Genomic DNA, 17,924 nt, shown 5'->3' with positions numbered 1-17,924 from the left:
CTGTGAGGGATGAGATATCAAGCAACAAAATCAAATCACTCCATACGTCTCCCAAAGCTCTCACCAGGCTCTTACGATCAGTCTCCATCATCACCCACAATCTGATTCCAACAGAATCCGACAGACCCCAGACGCCTGGATACACCTGCCCCTTTGAGGTGTCTCCAAGCAGCCAGGCAGAAAGCTGGGTATACGTTAAGCTGTGCATGTTTTTTCTCTACCTTCTCCTCCACAAGGCTCCCCATCATTAATCATGTTCTGGATGAATGCCGCTGAAAGTGCAGTCTCTGGACCAGCGGCTTCAGCATCACTGAGTGCCTGTTAGAAATGCGGTCTCAGGCCTCACCCCTGACCTACAGAATCTGAATCATTTTGTATAAAGTGTGACAGGCTGCGTTCTCCACTCCAAGTCCAACTTCCTCCTCTTCACTCTGTCGCGAGCTGCCATCTTTTGGTGCCTTTGACATCTACGCAGTGAACTAAAGCCAACCTCTGCAGTGTCCACCTCAGGCAGAATTGCCTGAGCCCCACCCTGCCCTGGGTGGTGCACACCAACCACAGCTCTCTCCACCTCAAGCTGTGGACACATGTCCCACAGCAGTCCCTCTGTCCAGACAGCTGAGCCAGTACTGCCTGAGTACTCAGCATGCTGCTGTGTCACCACGGGATCATCACACGACCTTGTGAGGTGGAGACACCACTGGCATTCCAGTGTGGAGAGGTGGAGACCGAAACTCAGGAAGCTCGAGCAGGGCCCTGGAGTGAGGGAGTGGGGGCCCGGTGATGGTCCCAGGCTCACCACCTGTGCTGAGAGCTAACACTGAGCACGGCAGCCTGGCCGAGCCACCTCTGTGGAAACTTGGAGCTGAGGATGGACATCTGAATCTGAAGTGAGGAACAGCCACTTGGCTAGGAGCTAGAATTGAGGGGCAAAAGTTGTGGAGAACAAACACATGGGAGAGGAGGCAGAGGCCAGATCCTGAAAAACTCTTCAGTGGTGGACTGAGGTGCCTGGACTTCAGAGGCGACAGGAGGGTAGTGAGGTTTCTGGAGCAGGCTGGTCAAAGTCAGCAGCACCCTTGTTTGATATCCATCCCATTCCCTCACCCCACATGTACCTGGGACTTGCTTCTCTGACCCTCCTGCTGTGGCAAGATCCTGATTGTCCCAGGTGCACATGGCTCTACTTCCTGACTGCTCATCCTCACGCAGTCCTCAGCCCTCTATGACCCCCCATCCTGCGCTAGGACAAAGCCTGGCTCCCAGGCATGCCTACCAGTGGTTTCCCCAGCTGGCTCCTCAACAGCAAAGCCTTATCAAGAGTCATATAAGGCCAGGTGCAGTGGCTCACACCTGTAATCCCAGCACCTTGGAGGCCAAGGTGGGTGGATTACTTGAGTCCAAGAGTGCAAGACTAGCCTGGGCAACATGGTGAGACCCCATCTCTACTAAAAATACAAAAAGTAGCCAGACGTGGTGGTGTGCATCTGTAATCCCAGCTACTTGGGAGGCTGAGGTGGGCAGATCGCTTGAACCTGGGAGATGGAGGTTGCAGTGAGCCGTGATGGCACCACTGCACTCTAGCTTGGGTGATAGAGTGAGACTCTGTCTTAAAAAAAAATAAAAAGTCAGCCGGGCGCGGTGGCTCACGCCTGTAATCCCAGCACTTTGGGAGGCCAAGGCGGGTGGATCACGAGGTCAGGAGATCGAGACCATCCTGGCTAACAGGTGAAACCCCGTCTCTACTAAAAATACAAAAAAAATTAGCCGGGCGTGGTGGTGGGCAGCCTCTACAGGCTGAGGCAGGAGAACGGCGTGAACCCGGAAGGCGGAGCTTGCAGTGAGCCGAGATTGCGCCACTGCACTCCAGCCTGGGCAACAGAGCGAGACTACGTCTCAAGAAAAAATAAATAAATAAATAAAAATAAAAAGTAAAAATAAAAAGAGTCATATATGATCCAGCCCCCAGATCCTCGCCCTCTTCTCCTGTGACTGGCAGCACCTTCCCCAGGAGAGCTCCCCTTCCCCGCCCAGTCTTCCCTGATGGAATCATCAGTTTCCACACTCATCTCCTCCTACGGAAACCAGACTCTTCTCCTTCCCCTTCCACCACCATCCTGAGAAGACTGAGTACGGGAGAGCCTCTGTCCTGGAGCAGCTCACGAGAGGGAACCCCTTTGCAGTGTGTACCTCTTTAAAGGAAAAACATTCTCAAGATCCACCCCCGACTCCCATACACCTATTCACCTGGACCTATTTAGTAACTCTGAAGAAAACTGAAGCCTTTCCTGGTCTTTGAAAATTCTTTCAATAGTAAATAACCACTGCAACAGCAAATCTAAGTTTACGATTGAAAACATTTAAGGTTAACTTTACATACAACAGAAAACATTACAATGACAACACAGAACTTGGAAATTCTTGCAGTATGAACAGACTGAAGACAGGTCTGCAGGACTCTGTGAAACACAGATCTCCCCTAGAGTCCAGCCACTCAACATGTGGTGGCTTACGGACCCCATCCTGGCATCACCTGGGACGGTGCTGGAAAGGCAGAGTATAGGACCCAGCCCAAACCTGCCGAGTATGTATTTGCATTTTAACATGAAAGCTTGGGAAGCCCTGGCTTATAGCATACATTTTGCAGGGTTGGAGAAAAGATGGGGAAAAGCAAGGCCAGATGGAGCCTGCACAGAATGAGGTGATCTTCTGTGCTTTTTAAGGGAACGTTTTTCTGGTAGCTATGTGAAGGAGGTACAGGCGCAAGGGGCCTATTTGTGACAGCAAGCAAAAGAGGCAAATGGGAGAAGCGAGAGAACTCAGTTTGGGTGAAGTGGAAAAGGGGAGTGGGCTGGAGAAGGGATTTCTGAGGTGTGGTGGACAGGCTTGTCCAGGGCAGGTTGTGGGGGACAAGTGAAGAGTGACCTTGGGTTTCTAAGCAGGAAGACTATGTGGAGAGGACTAGTGGAGAGGGCATTTTTAAGAAAGAAGGTGATGAGCTCTGTTTCAGAAATGCAGAGGAGGGGCCTGGGGGCACTCATGAGGAGTTGTGCAGATGTGATATACACAGGATTGGAAATGCCCAGTGATATGGTTTGGTTGTGTCCCCACACAAATTCATTGAGTTGTAGTTCCCATAATCCTCACATGTCATGGGAGGGACCAGGTGGGAGGTAATTGAATCATGGGGGCAGTTACCCCCATGCTGCTGTTCTTGTGATAGTGAGTTCTCACAAGATCTGATGGTTTTATAAGGGGCTTTTCCCCCTTTTGCTCTGCACTTCTCCTTGCTGCTGCTGTGTGAAGGAGGTTGTGTTTGCTTCCCCTTCCGCCATGATTGTAAGTTTCCCAAGGCCTCCCCAGCCTTGCGGAACTGTGAGTCAATTAAACTCCTTTCCTTTATAAATAACACAGTCTTGGGTATGTCTTTATTAGCAGCGTGAGAATGGACTAATATACCCAGAGATGATCAGGCCGGAGACACAGACCTGTGAGCCCCTGCTGATAGAACCAGCTGAGTTTACCTGAAAAGGCCTGCAGGACAGTAAGATCAGAGGATAAAGGGCAGCAGAGGAAGAGCCAAGGTGTGGAAGGTAGGAGGGGAGAGGAGCATCACAGAAGCCCTGGAACAGAGAGGAATTTCTCTGACCAAATGGGCTGAGATATGAGAACCTGCCTCTGGTCTTAACAAGTGAACAGTCCCTGGCCACTGTGGCAAGAGCAGGGAGGGCCCCCCTGGCCGCAAAGCGCAGAGCATATTATCTAAAAGTGTCATGAAACCCTGGGCAGCGGACCTCAAAGGACAGTCCCTGGCGTCCGAATGAGTGGCATCACCAGAGAGCTTGTTAGAAATGCAAACCTTCCGGCCTCACCAGAGGCTCTGATTCAGACCAAGAGAATCACACGCTCTGGGGGTGGGGCCTAACAGCCTCTTTTAAACAGCCTTCCAGCCTTCCAGGTGATTCTGATGTGCTATAGTTTGAGAAACACCGCTACAGGATATGGAAATTCAATGGAAGGTATATATATATTTTTTCTACATGAAAACGAAAAGAAGAAAAAGACAGCCTAGCAACTTCTACATAGAGAAACTCAGCAAGAAATGCCTAACCGCTTCAATGCCAATACAACTTATTTCTATAGTCAGAGAAATGCCAAAAGGTATTAACAAAATAATAAAAATACATGGCCCATCTGATAAACTTCCTTGGATGAGATGTAGAAAACACACCCAAGATCTGGGGGCTGGAAATTCTGAGACATGGGTACCAGTTCCTACTCTGCCATTGACTATGTGCCCTTGAGTACGTTACATCCCTTGCAGAGCCTCGGTTTCTCCATCCAGAAAAGAGGGAGCCGGAAAAGGTTTTTCTGAGGTCACTTTCAGTTCTGACACTGTGTGACATGTTCTGTCCTGTAAAAAGTGACCCCAAACGAAATGCTTTTAAGCAGCTGTGTGGGGTCGGAGGGAGGAGGGAAGTACTTTTTTTTTTTTTTTTTTTTTTGAGATGGAATCTCGCTCTTTTGCCCAGGCTGGAGTGAAGTGGCATGATCTGGCTCACTGCAACCTCTGCCCCCACACCCCAGGTTCAAGTGATTCTCCTGCCTCAGCCTCCCGAGTAGCTGGGACTACAGGCACCCACCAGCACTGTGTAATTTTTTGTATTTTTAGTAGAGGTGGGGTTTTGCCATGTTGGCCAGTCTGGTCTCGAACTCCTGACCTCAGATGATCCACCCGCCTCTGCCTCCCAAAGTGCTAGGATTACAGGCATGAGCCACCGCACCGGGCTGAAAGTACATTTTTAAGCAGTAAAATCTAATAACACAGTTAACCAGAAAATCTTTCCAACATTCAGCAGTACTAGTATCTTGCATTCTAGGAACCGGAACATTCCTTTACTAACTGGCTTTTCCATTAAAGCTGCTGATGCCTAGAGTAATAAAAACACGACTGCACTGGACAGTGTTCTTAAAGTTCACATGACTGGGATGCTTCCCAGAAAATAGCTCCATTATCTTCACATTTTCATCCTATAATAATTTGTAATCCAGGAAGGCAAGGTTTGTATTTTCTTCTAGGCAGAAAATAAGTTAAAGAACCAGACTGTATGGATCCCAGAGCCTGACCCCTTGACCGAGTGTCTGGGCACCTGATATTACAAATCTAGACTTCCTGATAAATGGCCCTGTAGTGACCTTGTTACTGGGATCCCTAGATGCTGGTTTCCTGCCTGGTTTCTCTGCATCCAAGTCCCTGTCTGCACCTACTGTCCATCCAATGCCCATCCTCTTCTGCCTGGGTCCCCAATGCCACCTGCTTCCCTGCCTTTGCCAAAGGTCAGTGACTTAGTCATGATCTCAGAACTAGGGCTGGAACAGGGATGTGGGCGTTGGTGCAGGAAGAAGAGGTGGAAGTGTGAGCACTAGAGGAAAGAAGATAAGGTCTAGGGTGACTCCCGCCTCCTGCCCTTCTTTGCTTACACACTCTGGCTCTTAAATTCTATTAGAAATTGGTCAGTGGGAAGCACAGCTGGCTTGTTCATCTCCCTGTCCATCTATCATAAACTCTGTCCCTGCTCCTCCATCCAGCCAGGGTATGTGAGTGACGTTCCAGACTCTGCCAGTCCTTGTGGCAGACAGGTACCATAGTGAGGTGAGAGCTGACAAAAGGCCAGTGTGGCAGGCACAAAGCTGGGGAGTGGCATCCTACTGGAGGTGGGACCACAGAGGTGTGGGGACCAAAGCCACAAACATCAGGCCTGCAGGCCATGCAGAGGTTAGTTTTGTCTTTATCCAGGTAGAAGATTCCTAGTGCTAGAGGGTTTTCCATGCTGGCTCACCCTGCACTGATCTCAACCTCGAAGTCACTCTTAAATCCGGACGTGACCACACGTCCGGATTTACCTAGGGCAGTCCCGGCTGAGACCCGTCAGTCATGCGCAATTATTAATAGGACCCCTTTTTATTCTCAAACTGTTCTGGTTGGGATGATAAATTCTAGTTGCACTGTTCTTGGGGGCCTAGGCCTGTGAAGTCAGAGCTGCAGTTAGAGAAGGCTACCCATGATTAGCAGGGACCCCCAGCCTGATGAGTCTCACCCCTCATCAAACATTCCATTTGCCTCTCCAGTATCCCTGCCAAACCATCATCTGGCTTCTGCTTGTATACCTGCAAGGACAGCAGGCTCACTATCTTCTCAGGAAGCCTCTCTTTTTTGGGGAAAGCTTTGTTATAAAAATAGCAGGATTCAAACCTGTATACAGTATGACTGCAACTAAATAACAACATCCAGGCCGGGTGGGGTGGCTCATGCCTATAATCCCAGCACTTTGGGAGGCCGAGGTAGGTGGATCACTTGAGGTCAGGAGTTCTAGACCAGCCTGGCCAACATGGCAAAACCTCATCTCTATTAAAAATACAAAAAATTAGCTGGGCGTGGTTGTGGACACCTGTAATCTCAGTTACTTGGGAGGTTGAGGCAGGAGAATCACTTGAGGCAGGAGAATCACTTGAACCCAGGAGGCAGAGGTTGCAGTGAGCCGAGATCGCGCCACTGCACTCTAGCCTGGGTGACAGAGCAAGACTCCATCTCAAAAAAAACAAAACAAAAACAAAACAAAAAAAACCCCACATCACTCAGCAGGGAAAGGCATGGGGCTGGAAGAAAGCAGAAAACCTGCTGACTTTTCCCCTTGCACCTCCTTCCATCTCTCCCTCTCCTCATTCAACAAATATTTACTGAGTGCATTTGATGGTCCAGGGACTGTGCTTGGCACTGGGGACAAAATGGTGAGTTAAAACAGACTCAGTGTGAGGGGCATTCTACAAAATAATTGGCTTGTACTTTCCAAAAACGTCAAGGTCTGGCTGGGCATGGTGGCTCACGCCTGTAATCCCAGCACTTTGGGAGGCCGAGGTGGGCGGATCACCTGAGGTCGGGAGTTGGAGACCAGCCTGACCAACACGGAGAAATCCCGTCTCTACTAAAAATACAAAAAATTAGCCGGGCGTGGTGGCACATGCCTGTAATCCCAGCTACTCAGGAGGCTGAGGCAGGAGAATTGCTTCAACCCAGGAGTCGGATGCTGCAGTGAGCTGAGACTGAGCCACTGCACTCCAGCCTGGGCGACAGAGCGAGACTCCATCTTGGAACAACAACAACAAAAAAAGTCAAGGTCCTGAAGGACCAAGAACAATTGGGGAACTGTCTTAGTTTAAAGGAAACTAACGAGACATGGCAACCGTACGCAACCCATTTATAAGAGTTTTTTTTTTTTTTTGCTATAAAAAAGGACATCACTAAGACAACTGGCAAAACCTAACATCTAGGCTGGGCGCAGTGGCTCGGGCTTGTATCCCAGTACTTTGGGAGGCTGAGACAGGCAGATCACTTGAGGTCAGGAGTTCGAGACCAGCATCCAACATGGTGAAACCCTGTCACCACAAAAAATACAAACATTAGCCGGGCATGGTGGCACACGCCTGGAATCCCAGCTACTTGGGAGGCTGAGACAGGACAATTGCTTGAATCCAGGAGGCGGGGGTTGCAGTGAACTGAGATCACACCACTGCACTCCAGCCTGGGTGGCAGAGTGAGGGACACTCTCTCTCAAAAAAAAAAAAAAAGTATATAAAACTTGAGGTTTATAGATTAAACAATGTTGTATCACTATTAATTTATTGATTCTAAAATTTGTATTGTAGTTAGGGAATATCATCGCTTTTAGGAAATATATGTAGGGGGAAAGGAGGCATTGATAAATAATCCTCAAATGGTTCAGGATAGATATATATATACACAGGGATAAAATAAAAAGAATAAAATGGTAATGTTTGGGGAATCTGGGTGAAGAATTTATGGGACTTCTTTGATTTATTCTTACAACCTTCCTATGGGTCTGAATTGGATCAAAATAAAACATTAAAAGAAAAAAAAAATAAAACTTAGAAAAAGTTTTTTTAAAAAAGAGACCCTGCCTTCACACAGCTTACAGTGTAGCTGGGAGACAGGTACTAATACAAATAATTACATTAATTAACTGCAATATTGCCACTAGGAAAAGTGCTATAATGGAGAGAGATCTGGTGGCATGAACATTTATAGCAACAATTTAACTCAAGTCAGGAAGGTGAGCAAAGGCTCTGCAATCATGGAGCTGAGACCCACAGGATGAAGTAATCAGTGGGGAGGGGGAGAAGGTCCCAGGCTCTTGCAGTCCCTGCAGCAGGAAGGAGCACGGTGAGGTGAGGGCTCAAAGAGCATGAACATAGGGCCTGCAGGAGATGCTAAGAGATCAGCTTTGTCTTCATTTTGAGAAAAATAGGAGTGTATGGAAGACTCCCCCGTCTGTGGAGTAGAGAATCCACTGGAAGCAGGAGAGGGCATGTGCAGATCGTGGCAGTGCTGACAGTGGACCAGCTGCTTTCAGAGAAGCATCATGCATAATTTTTCTTGTGTTCCCTGACACTTTATTTTCTACAAGAACCATGAATGCATTTGATAACCAGAGCAGGGGAGGGGACTGGGGGGAGCCAGTGGGGAAGACTGAGCTCAGAGGCCAACCTCCCCTCCCCAGGCCCAATAGTGGCTGGCGGTCAAAAAACAGCTGATGGAGCTGGTTGCTGCCTCCCTCACCGAGAACCTCTGGGCTAGCCCTTGAGCTGATGTGGCTGAGGGAGGTGACATGCATGGGCCAGGTCTCCAACCCCACTCCTATGCCAGGGGCCCCTCATCAGCACAGCATTCAGGCAGCCATGGCCCCTGCACAGTCCTGGATGCTCCCTCTTGGAATATCCCTTCAGTCCTGAGAACCGGGACCTGTGGTCCTGGCTGAGGAGGGACCTTCACTCACCCACTGCGACTCTCAGCACTGAACACAGATCAAAGCACTTGTCTGGAGGGTCAGGGGTTTGACCACAAAGTGAGGGACCCCTTTTCTATGCCAAGTTTTGCCTTAGTTAGTTTTCCACATTAGCTCATTGACAACAGTCAACTTAAAGGGAATAGGTGCAATTATGATCCTCATTTTACAGGGTGGAAGTTGATTATACAATTTGGGTCATTATTGTAATGCCCAACTAAATCAGAGTTGAGAGGCCAGGGGAAAAATACTCAGGGCACATAACATTGCTCCAAAAATATAATTCTCTGCAAGCCTGGCTGCTAAAACTGCCTGTTATAACCTAAAACCAGTTTTATTTAATAACTACTGAAACAAATTGCAGTGACCCTAAGACTAGTTTTATCTGCTACCATCATGCAACAATCAGAGCTTGCCAGCTCCCGAAGAGCTTCTCTAGTGCCGATGGACTTTTTTTAAAACAATACATAACATTTCTCATTCTAATAAAACTCCCAACATTCTCTTTGTTTTCCAAACCAAAGACCACCTGGTCTGTATAGATTTCCCAAATTATTATTCTTACTTCCCAAGCAAAACGTTTTAAATTTAGAGAAACATCTGTTTTTATATTTTATTTGACTTTGACAACAGATGATTTGTCTAGGCACAGACTTGGGTTCAAATGTTGGCTGCAGCCAGGCACAGTGGTTCATGCCTGTGATTCCAGCACTTTGAGAGGCTGAGGCAGGAAGATCAGTTGAGCTGAGGAATTCAAGACCAGCCTGGCAACATGGCGAGACCCATTCTCTATATTTAAAAAACAAACAAACAAAAACCAAAAAGACAAATCTCGGCTGCACTGCTTACAAACACTGTGCTCTTTGGTGGTTACTTCATCTCTCTGAGCCTCAGTTTTCTCACCCCATCTGTAAAATGGGGCTGGAAGGAATCAGTCAGATTTTGAGGCTAAAATGCACTGTTTGTTCCCTATGGGGGCTCAGTAAAAAAAATTCACTTCACTCTACACTGCTTAAACATTTACTAAAAGCTTGTGTATCCTAACAGTAAATCATGGGACCTCAATTTTCCAGGACTATTCCAATTTCAAATCCTCTGTCCTAACTTTCCACATAAACCATCAAAATGTTTCAAAAATTCCACTCTCTCAGTATCCAAACACTTCTCAGGCCTCCTCTTGCACAAAGCAGTGGCACACACATTCTTTTTTCACACTACAGATCCCGTTCTTTGGTTCAGAAAACGCAGTCAGCACAGTCCTGCCGGTCCCCTAAAGGAAATGGGGTCAGTGCTCCACTGCAATTCAGACTGGGCTGTTTCCCGGCACATCTATGTAAAGGCAGCCAGGGGGAGGCCGGGCCACAATCAGAGCATCACCCACAGAGGGACATACACTGGGCAGAGGAGTTCAGCCCCCACCTACTTGTACCTGGGAGGCAGCCTGGCGACAGGGTTGCTGTGAAGATTAAATGAATTAAGTTACTATTTGGAGAGCACTCACAACAGTGTGTGGCAACCAATAAGTACAGATTAGTGCTGATAACTAAAACCAGAGGCATCCCTGCAGAAGTTACTCCTGCCTCAAAGACAACACAGTGGCATCGCTCCCATCCAGGTGAAAACAAGGAGAATAGGCACTTAGCCCTGGGCTAAGTGAGGCCTGGCCCATGTACAGAGATAAAGCAGACCCTAACCAGAGCAGGTGGGTTCTCCATTAGTGAACACCAAGAGGCTGGATTTGGCTGGGTGCGGTGGCTCACGCCTATATCTCCACACTTTGGGAGGCCAAGGCAGGAGGACTGTTTGAGCCCAGGAGTTCGAGACCAGCTTGGGCAACATAGTAAGACTTTGTCTCCACAAAAAATAAAAAATTAGCTGGGTGTGGTGGCACATGCCTGTAGTCCCAGGTGCGAGGTACAAGGAGGACTGCTTGAGCCATGATCGGGCCACTGCACTCCAGCCCGATGACAGAGTGAGACCTTGTCTCAAAAAACAAAAAAGACCAGGTTGGACTTGGAGAAGAGTCACCACGCCTATGATCCACAAAGTCTCTTCATGCCTTTGCCCCTGCTGTTTTGCCTGCCCCAAATGCCATCTTGTTCCTAAGTTTGAGGCTTAATTCAAATTATGCCTTGAAGTTAGAACTAACTTCTCCCCATGGTTAGAACTATGCTCCACAGTGTCTCCTGATGCCCATCGGAATGAATGGCTGCATCCTCTGGTGTCTCTTGCACCTAGCTTATCCTTTTAAAGTACTTACAGGACCATGGACAGATGGATGGGGATGCACATACACATATACAAACTGTCTTTCCAAATCCACCATGAATCCTTCCAAGGCAGGGGTTCAGCGTTCACCTCCGTAGCCCTATGGCCTAATACATGGTAGAGACTCAATAAATGTCTCAATTTGCTGTTAAATCTGTGCTCACACCTGGTCTTGGAATAACAAGTTAACCTGGGGGCAGTGGGAAGCTTCAGGTGCACACACAAGCAGAAGCTCTGGAGATGCAACATTTCTGGGTCTTAGAACCCATTACCAAATCAGTTTTCAGCCAGGGGCTTACCAGGCACTTCTCAGGTCCTTCTCGGCCAGAGGAAAGAAGACATCTATAAGATCAGGCTCTGAGGTCACCTGGACCCAGCCAAGAGCAGTGTGGACACTGACCTGGTCTCCTCCTGTCTCTATTAGAGTTGGAATGAAGAGCTGATGCTGGGTAGGCTACCGCACCCCCACCAGCCCTTCCAGACCAGGGTATGTGCTGGGTGCCTTCAGCATTCCAGCTTCTACAACAGATCTTGGGAAAAGATAAAGAGGCATTGTCCCTGCTTTCCAGGACCGCAATGCTGGAAGGTGAGCTCTCCTGGGAAAAGATGTAGGGACCACAAATTGCTGGTCTTTTCTCAACCACCACAAACCCGGAGGGTTGGGGAAAGGCAGGGTGCCATGTCTTCTCACTCCCTCCCATCCCCAAAGCTGAGCCCTTCTGGTAGGTTATGCCTGTCCTAGAAAATGTCTCTTGTGTGCCTGGACCTGTAGTTCAGAAGGTCAAAATTGGTCCCTCTTGCTCCTGGCCCCACTCTACCTTTGCCAGCTCAGTTTCCTTATCTGCAAGGTGGGGAACGGGGTGGGGTTTGGCAGCAACAGCAACAAACCCCACTGTGTGTGAAACCTTCCAGTTCACAGCCAACAAAGCGTTGCTCTCAATTCTCTGAAGCCAATTACCACCTCGGAACCCCAGCTTTTTCCAGGGATAAGATTTGTCTCTGACCTTGCCTCCCTAACCAGGTCTCTGAGACTTGAATGAGAATGCTTAAAACTACCAGAGTATCTTCTGTATGATAAAAGATGAATCGAGGGGTCAGAGACATGACTGATGATATGGTAAGGGATCCTGAATCTGCTTCCATGGTAACTTGGGCTTTTTCTCCTGCTCCAAGCTGTCTGAGGGCCCACCACCTGTCTGGCCTGACCAGGGCCTGTCCTTTCCTGCAGGGAAGTGGATGCAGGCAACCTGGATTCTCTGGGGTGCACCCCACATCCCCACTCAGCACTACATCTGCCATACAGAAGTTCAATAAATGCCTCAGCTACTCTGAAATGCCTTCAGTAACTTGACCTTTTATATTCCCCAGCTAATGTCTAATTTGCATATATGAGTCCTTTTTAGGAGATGGCAAATCACCAGAGAAAACGCAGGATCAATACAGAGTATTAGGCACGTCCTATTCTACTCTAATTCTCTGCAAATTGGTATTCCATTAACTGCATGTGGGATTTATGGGAGCTCGCTATAAACTAGAATATTTAACTAGAATGGCCTACTCTGTCAGATAATAGCTTACTGTTGTTAATTTTCAACTAGTCAATCTCAGAAAAGTTTCCAACTTCCAATATACTTCACATCTTGATTTAATCATCTGGAAAGTCATCCATATCAAAGCCTCCATACAACAAAGGGACAGGCAGCTTGATGCAGAAGAAAAAGACCTGCCCTTGGAACCAGGAGACTTGGGTTACACCCCAGCTCTACCACATACTGTGTAATTGGCTGCTCAGAGCCTCCATGTCCTCATCTGTAAAATGGGAGTGACACCAGTCTCACAAGGGAGTTGTAAAGATTAAATAAGATGATACAGGTGAATGTACTCTGTAAGTTCTATAAGGCTATGCAAAGGTTAGTTATTACAAAAGCACAAGATGAAATTCTCAAACAACTCGGGCTAATGACAGAAAGCAAGAATTAAATTGGTGGTTCTAAAGGGGTGCGGGGGTGGCATTTTGCTCCCTAGGGGACATCTGACAATACTAGAGGCATTTTTGATTGGAACAACTGGGGAACAGGAATTGCTATTGGAATCTACAGACCAGGGATGCTTCTAAACCCTACGATGCCCAGGACACAAAGAATTATCAAACCCCAAATGTCAATAGTGCAAGGCTGAGAAACCCTGATCTAAATAATCGCTTAAAGTTGGATTTGGGAGCTTTTTAAAACAGAAATCTTCCTAAGCAGGCTTTACTTTCTCCCATCATCTGCTTAAACATTTGCAAGATGGATCATCTTGCAAAACAGCTCTTTTGTAAGTGAAGCCAACTGCCAACTTCTGGAGTTTCTGAATGTATAAAACTGCTTTTAAAGGAGATGCTCTCTGATTACAATTCGGCTAAATTGTTTTTCCGAAGGCCTTGACTTCGGCAGAAGTTCTCCTGGGCACAGAGACAGGGTCTGTCACTCCACCACTAGGCCTTGAAGATGGTTTCCTAATTCTAATTTCCTCCTGAAATGAGAGCCACGAGGGTCTCTAAACGAATTAAATTCACATCACGCCAACTGCTTGCTAGCTTTGTGCCGGGCACGGTGCCAAACACCTCCACATAATTTATCCCACTTAATCCACTCAACAACCCAGCGAGGTGGGCATTATTACCAGCTGATTGCAAGGGAGGAAACTGAGGACCAGAGAGGTTAAACAACTTGCCAAGGTCACCAGCTGGCCAAGGGGGAGCCCAACTTGAACGGAGGTCTCCAGTTTCCAAGTCACAAGCTCTTTCCACCAGCTTGGAAAACCCAGGTGTCAAGTTGTCTCAACTTCCCATGAATTTTTAAGGCAACCGCAACTTCTCAGTAAGTTTAGGTAGCTGAAAATGGGAATTTCGGGGGAGCTGGGCACTCTCACATACACTCCCCCATCTGCAGCTGTCTCACCGCAGGTACCTGATAAATCATTCCATATCGCCCGCGGAACGGGGAGGATTTATTGGCGCTGGAGTTTCGTGCCAGGCCCAGGAAATGCCATCTTTGAAAGCCGAGAGGCGGATTCGCCCTGGGAGCCGAGCGCTGGCCGCCGCTCTCGGCTAGCTCCCCGCGGGCTGTGTGCCCCCTCGGAGCCCCGAGCCGGGGTCGCGGCGGCACGGGGTCCTCCGGAGGTGCCGGACGCACGGGCTCCGCGGGTTGCGCCCGCCCCTGCCCGGCTGGAGCGCACGCCCACGCTCCGGCGCCGCGTCCCGGCCGCCAGCCCGCCCCGGCCGAGCCCCACCCGGCGCCCCGCCCGCGCCCTCCCGCCCCGGCCCCGCCAGGTGAGCGCAGCGGGGCGCCCCCTCCCCGTCCCGACGTGGTGCGGGGATCCCGGTGCAGCCGCACCCGCCAGCCCGCCCGCGCGTCCGCCGCGCGCCCCAGGGACGGGTGGGGGCGGGGTGGCGCCGAGCGCGACCCCGGCCCCCGGCAGCCCCGCACCCTGCCCCCGGCCCGCTGGGGTCGCACGGGCCCGTACCTGCAGCATCCGGGGGCGCGGAGCGCCCAGGTAGGTCGCGCGTGCGGGCGGCGCGGAAGCTCGCTCGCGGCGCGACCTGGCCGCCGTCTGAGCATGCCCAGTGCCGCCCGCGGGCGGTTCCCGCCGGCCGGGCTGGCCGCGACGGGCCCGCGCGCCGGGCGGGGGGCGGGCGTCCGGGCTGGCCTGCGGTGTTCTCCCGCTCCCGCCCCCGCCCCGGGCTGGCGCGCCCCGACGCATCTCCTAGGGGCACCGGGGCTCTCCGCCGAGCTCCGGGCAGGTCCTGAGTTCCCTCGCGCATGCATGCAGCCTTTCGTTCCACAGCCATGACTGGGCACCTACTGTGTGCCAGGCCCTCAGTGATTTCATGCCTAGGGAAGGCAAGAAGTCGGCGCCCAAAGAAACTTTGAAATGAGGAGTCTTGCACGACGGGTGCGCGGTTGAGCTGAGGTCCCGCTGACTTCCAGTCCAGTGCTCATCCCTTGGCACTAGTAAGCTTCCCTGGTTAAACCTCCCCAAGGCTCGTGGGACCCCTACCTGATCTGTGCTCCTGCTTCCCGCTTCCGTCTCATCTCACACCTGCCTTCCTGCGGATCCTAGAGCACCTTTCTGTCCATCAAACACTCGAACTTCACTAACCTCAGGACATTGGCGCCCGCCTTTCCCTCTGTGGGACGTCCTTGCCCAGCTTTTCACGTGGCCGGCGCCTTCTCATTGTACATAGGTCCCCTCCTCAGAGAGGCCTTTCCTGACCACCTTCCTCGATTAGCCCTCTGCTCCTGACCACTCCATGTACTCTGTTTTCTTCACAGCATTTAACAGTGATTTATCCATTTTCAGCAAATATTTATTGAGCACCTATTCTGGTTTTTCTCGCGTGGGGAACAAATAGACAAAAATTCTGTCCCCCAGTGGAGTTTGGGGAAAGAGGGACAGGTAACAGATAAACAGCAAATTAGCAAACTATGCATTATATTAGAAAGTGATAAGTTCTAAGAGGAAAAAGAGCAGGGTCAGGAGATTTGGGGCTGGAGGTAAGCAGTGAATTTTCAGTGAAGCGGTCGGATAGGGCCCTTGAGCTGATGGGCGGTCTGATTGGGTGACACTGAGAAGGTGATAGTGGTATTTCAGCCACGCAGATAAGCGGGGAAGAGCATTCCTGGCCGAGGGAACAGCCGGTGCAAAGACCCAAAAGAGCGCCGGACCGCTTAGGGAACCGCAAGGAGGCAGAGGAGCAGATGAGGTCGGTCACTTTGGCTTTTCCTCCGATTTGTTTAATTCTCATGTTGTATTTCCCTCCTAAATGTCAGCTTTGGGGCTGTAGCTCTGCTTGTCTTTACTGCAGTGACCCCCCTGCAACACTGTCTGGCACACACTAGGCGCTCAAACATTGTTTGTTGAATATGTGAACGAAGGGATGCAGAGATGGTTGGAACCCTCCAGTCGGGCCTGGGTGCCAGGTCCTGGGGGCAGTCGTTCCAGGGATAGACTGAGGCCTCGGCAGCCCCTGGAACCTCATTTCGGTCCTTGTCCCGGAGTCGCACGTCCCGGGATAGCGCCGCTGCAGCGGGTGCCGCCCGTGCGTCGCGTCGGGGGGATTTCCGACGGAGCCGGGAGTCCAGGGGCAGGACCGCCCGCGCCCCGCCCGGCCCGGCCCGGCCTCGAGTCGCCAGCAAAACCTGGAGCCGCGGCGCCCGCTCAGCACCACTCGGACGGGCGGGGAGCGCACTGGGCATGCTCGGAGCCGGGCGGGGCCGGAGCCCCCGGAAGGAGGAGCCCCCTGGAGGGGCAGGCGACGCCCCCCGCAGAGCTCCACCCAGCGCCCCCGGGCTCAGCAGGAGGCATTCTCTGTCCTTTCCCCACTGCTTTATCCTCTCTGTGCTTCAACCATTGTGAATACCTACGCTTCGATCTGGGCCCCCGAGTGGAAGTTGAATGAAATAAGGAACGTGAACGTGTTTAGACCACCTTAAAGATCCATTTCTTGAGTGCCTACCCAAATCAGCCGTCATCCTCATGCCAGTTTGCCAACTGCTGAGATGAGGAAACCGAGGTCAACGGAGGATGTGTGAATTTTCGAAGTTGTCTTAATCTGCTGACCCCTAGACTGAAATTACCTTTTCTTTTCCCACAGCTAACAGCTGTTAGCTTAAACGATGCCCTCAACTTTGAGCTAGGAACATGCTTACACCTAAAGGAAAGACCTAAATATTTTTAAAATCATGCGTTTTAAATCACCATAACAGAAGCAGGAACAAAATGAAAGAATACTCCCCAAATTGGAAACAAACTAAGTACTCAATAACAGAGGGATGATTAATTAGGTTATGGTATATTAGTTGAAATAATAACTATCTTACACTAAGTTAAAAAGACCATGTTGCAACAGGGAAAACTTACGGTACAATGTTAAATGAAAAAAAAAAAAACAAACCGCAGAAAACAGGTCGGGTGAGGTGGCTCATGCTTGTAATCCCAGCACTTTGGGAGATCCAGGTGAGAAGGTAGCTTAAGCCCAAGAGTTCAGGACCAGCCTGGGCAACATAGCAAGACCCCATCTTTACAAAAAAAAACTTATCCAGGTGTGGTGGCATGCACCTGTGGCCTCAGCTACATGGGAGGCTGAGGTGGGAGGATCTCTTGAGGCCAGGAAGGTCAAGGCTGCAGTGAGTTGTGATGGCACCATTTGTACTTCAGCCTGTATGACAGAGCGAGATTCTGTCTCAAATAAAAAAAAAAAAAAGCTAAAAACACAAATAGATTGTATAAACATGGTGTTGACACATTCACCAAGACTGGAAGGAAGTATGGGAAAATTAACTAGTCATTTTTTTGGAGTAGTAAGTTTGGGTGTTTTTTAAAAGTTTATTAATGTCACAATGACATGTTTGCAATAATAAGCATTTAAAAGATCAAATTAAAAATTCTTGTTTTGTGTATATCCAGTTACAGTAACTGCTATTATCAAGCTCAAGTACAATGGATATTTTATATATATTCTCTCTTTAATCCTTACCATCACTCTACAGAGTGGGTGTTTTAGCTCAGTTTTACGGAAGAGAAAACAATCTAGGGGCTGTTCACAGCTGTTAAGGGGGTGAGGATTTGAACACAAGTCAATCTGATCTCAAAGTCAGGGTGTTAGGTTTTAGGACACACTGCCTCTCTGTGTAGTAGATTACCGTGTATTGATGATAAGAGAAGCTATATGTCATTTAATTTTGTGGGGTTTTTTGCCTTATTTTCTTCACCCTTTGATGTGTTTGTAGGCTACAGATTACCTTTAAATGT

At 49.5% G+C, this 17,924-nt stretch overlaps 1 protein-coding gene across 3 annotated transcripts in view; it reads right to left on the bottom strand.

The window, feature by feature from the left end:
- The window catches only part of PTPN3 (protein tyrosine phosphatase non-receptor type 3), a 120,210-nt gene extending 105,430 nt beyond the window's left edge, over positions 1-14,780 (bottom strand). Inside the window, exon 1 of one of the 3 annotated variants that reach the window (XM_520179.8) lies at positions 14,637-14,780. The gene's annotated coding sequence lies outside the window, so the exon portion shown is untranslated. Of the gene's footprint in view, positions 1-14,080; positions 14,326-14,636 lie in introns of those variants that run through there. The other 2 variants (XM_003951487.6, XM_054658374.2) reach the window with 2 other exon arrangements.
- Between the last annotated feature and the right edge of the window lie 3,144 nt (positions 14,781-17,924).

This window comes from Pan troglodytes, chromosome 11, assembly GCF_028858775.2.
Source record: "Pan troglodytes isolate AG18354 chromosome 11, NHGRI_mPanTro3-v2.0_pri, whole genome shotgun sequence".
NCBI classification, from domain to species: Eukaryota; Metazoa; Chordata; class Mammalia; order Primates; family Hominidae; genus Pan; species Pan troglodytes.
Note: the sequence above shows the minus strand (reverse complement) of the source record. Positions and strands in the feature narration are given on the sequence as shown.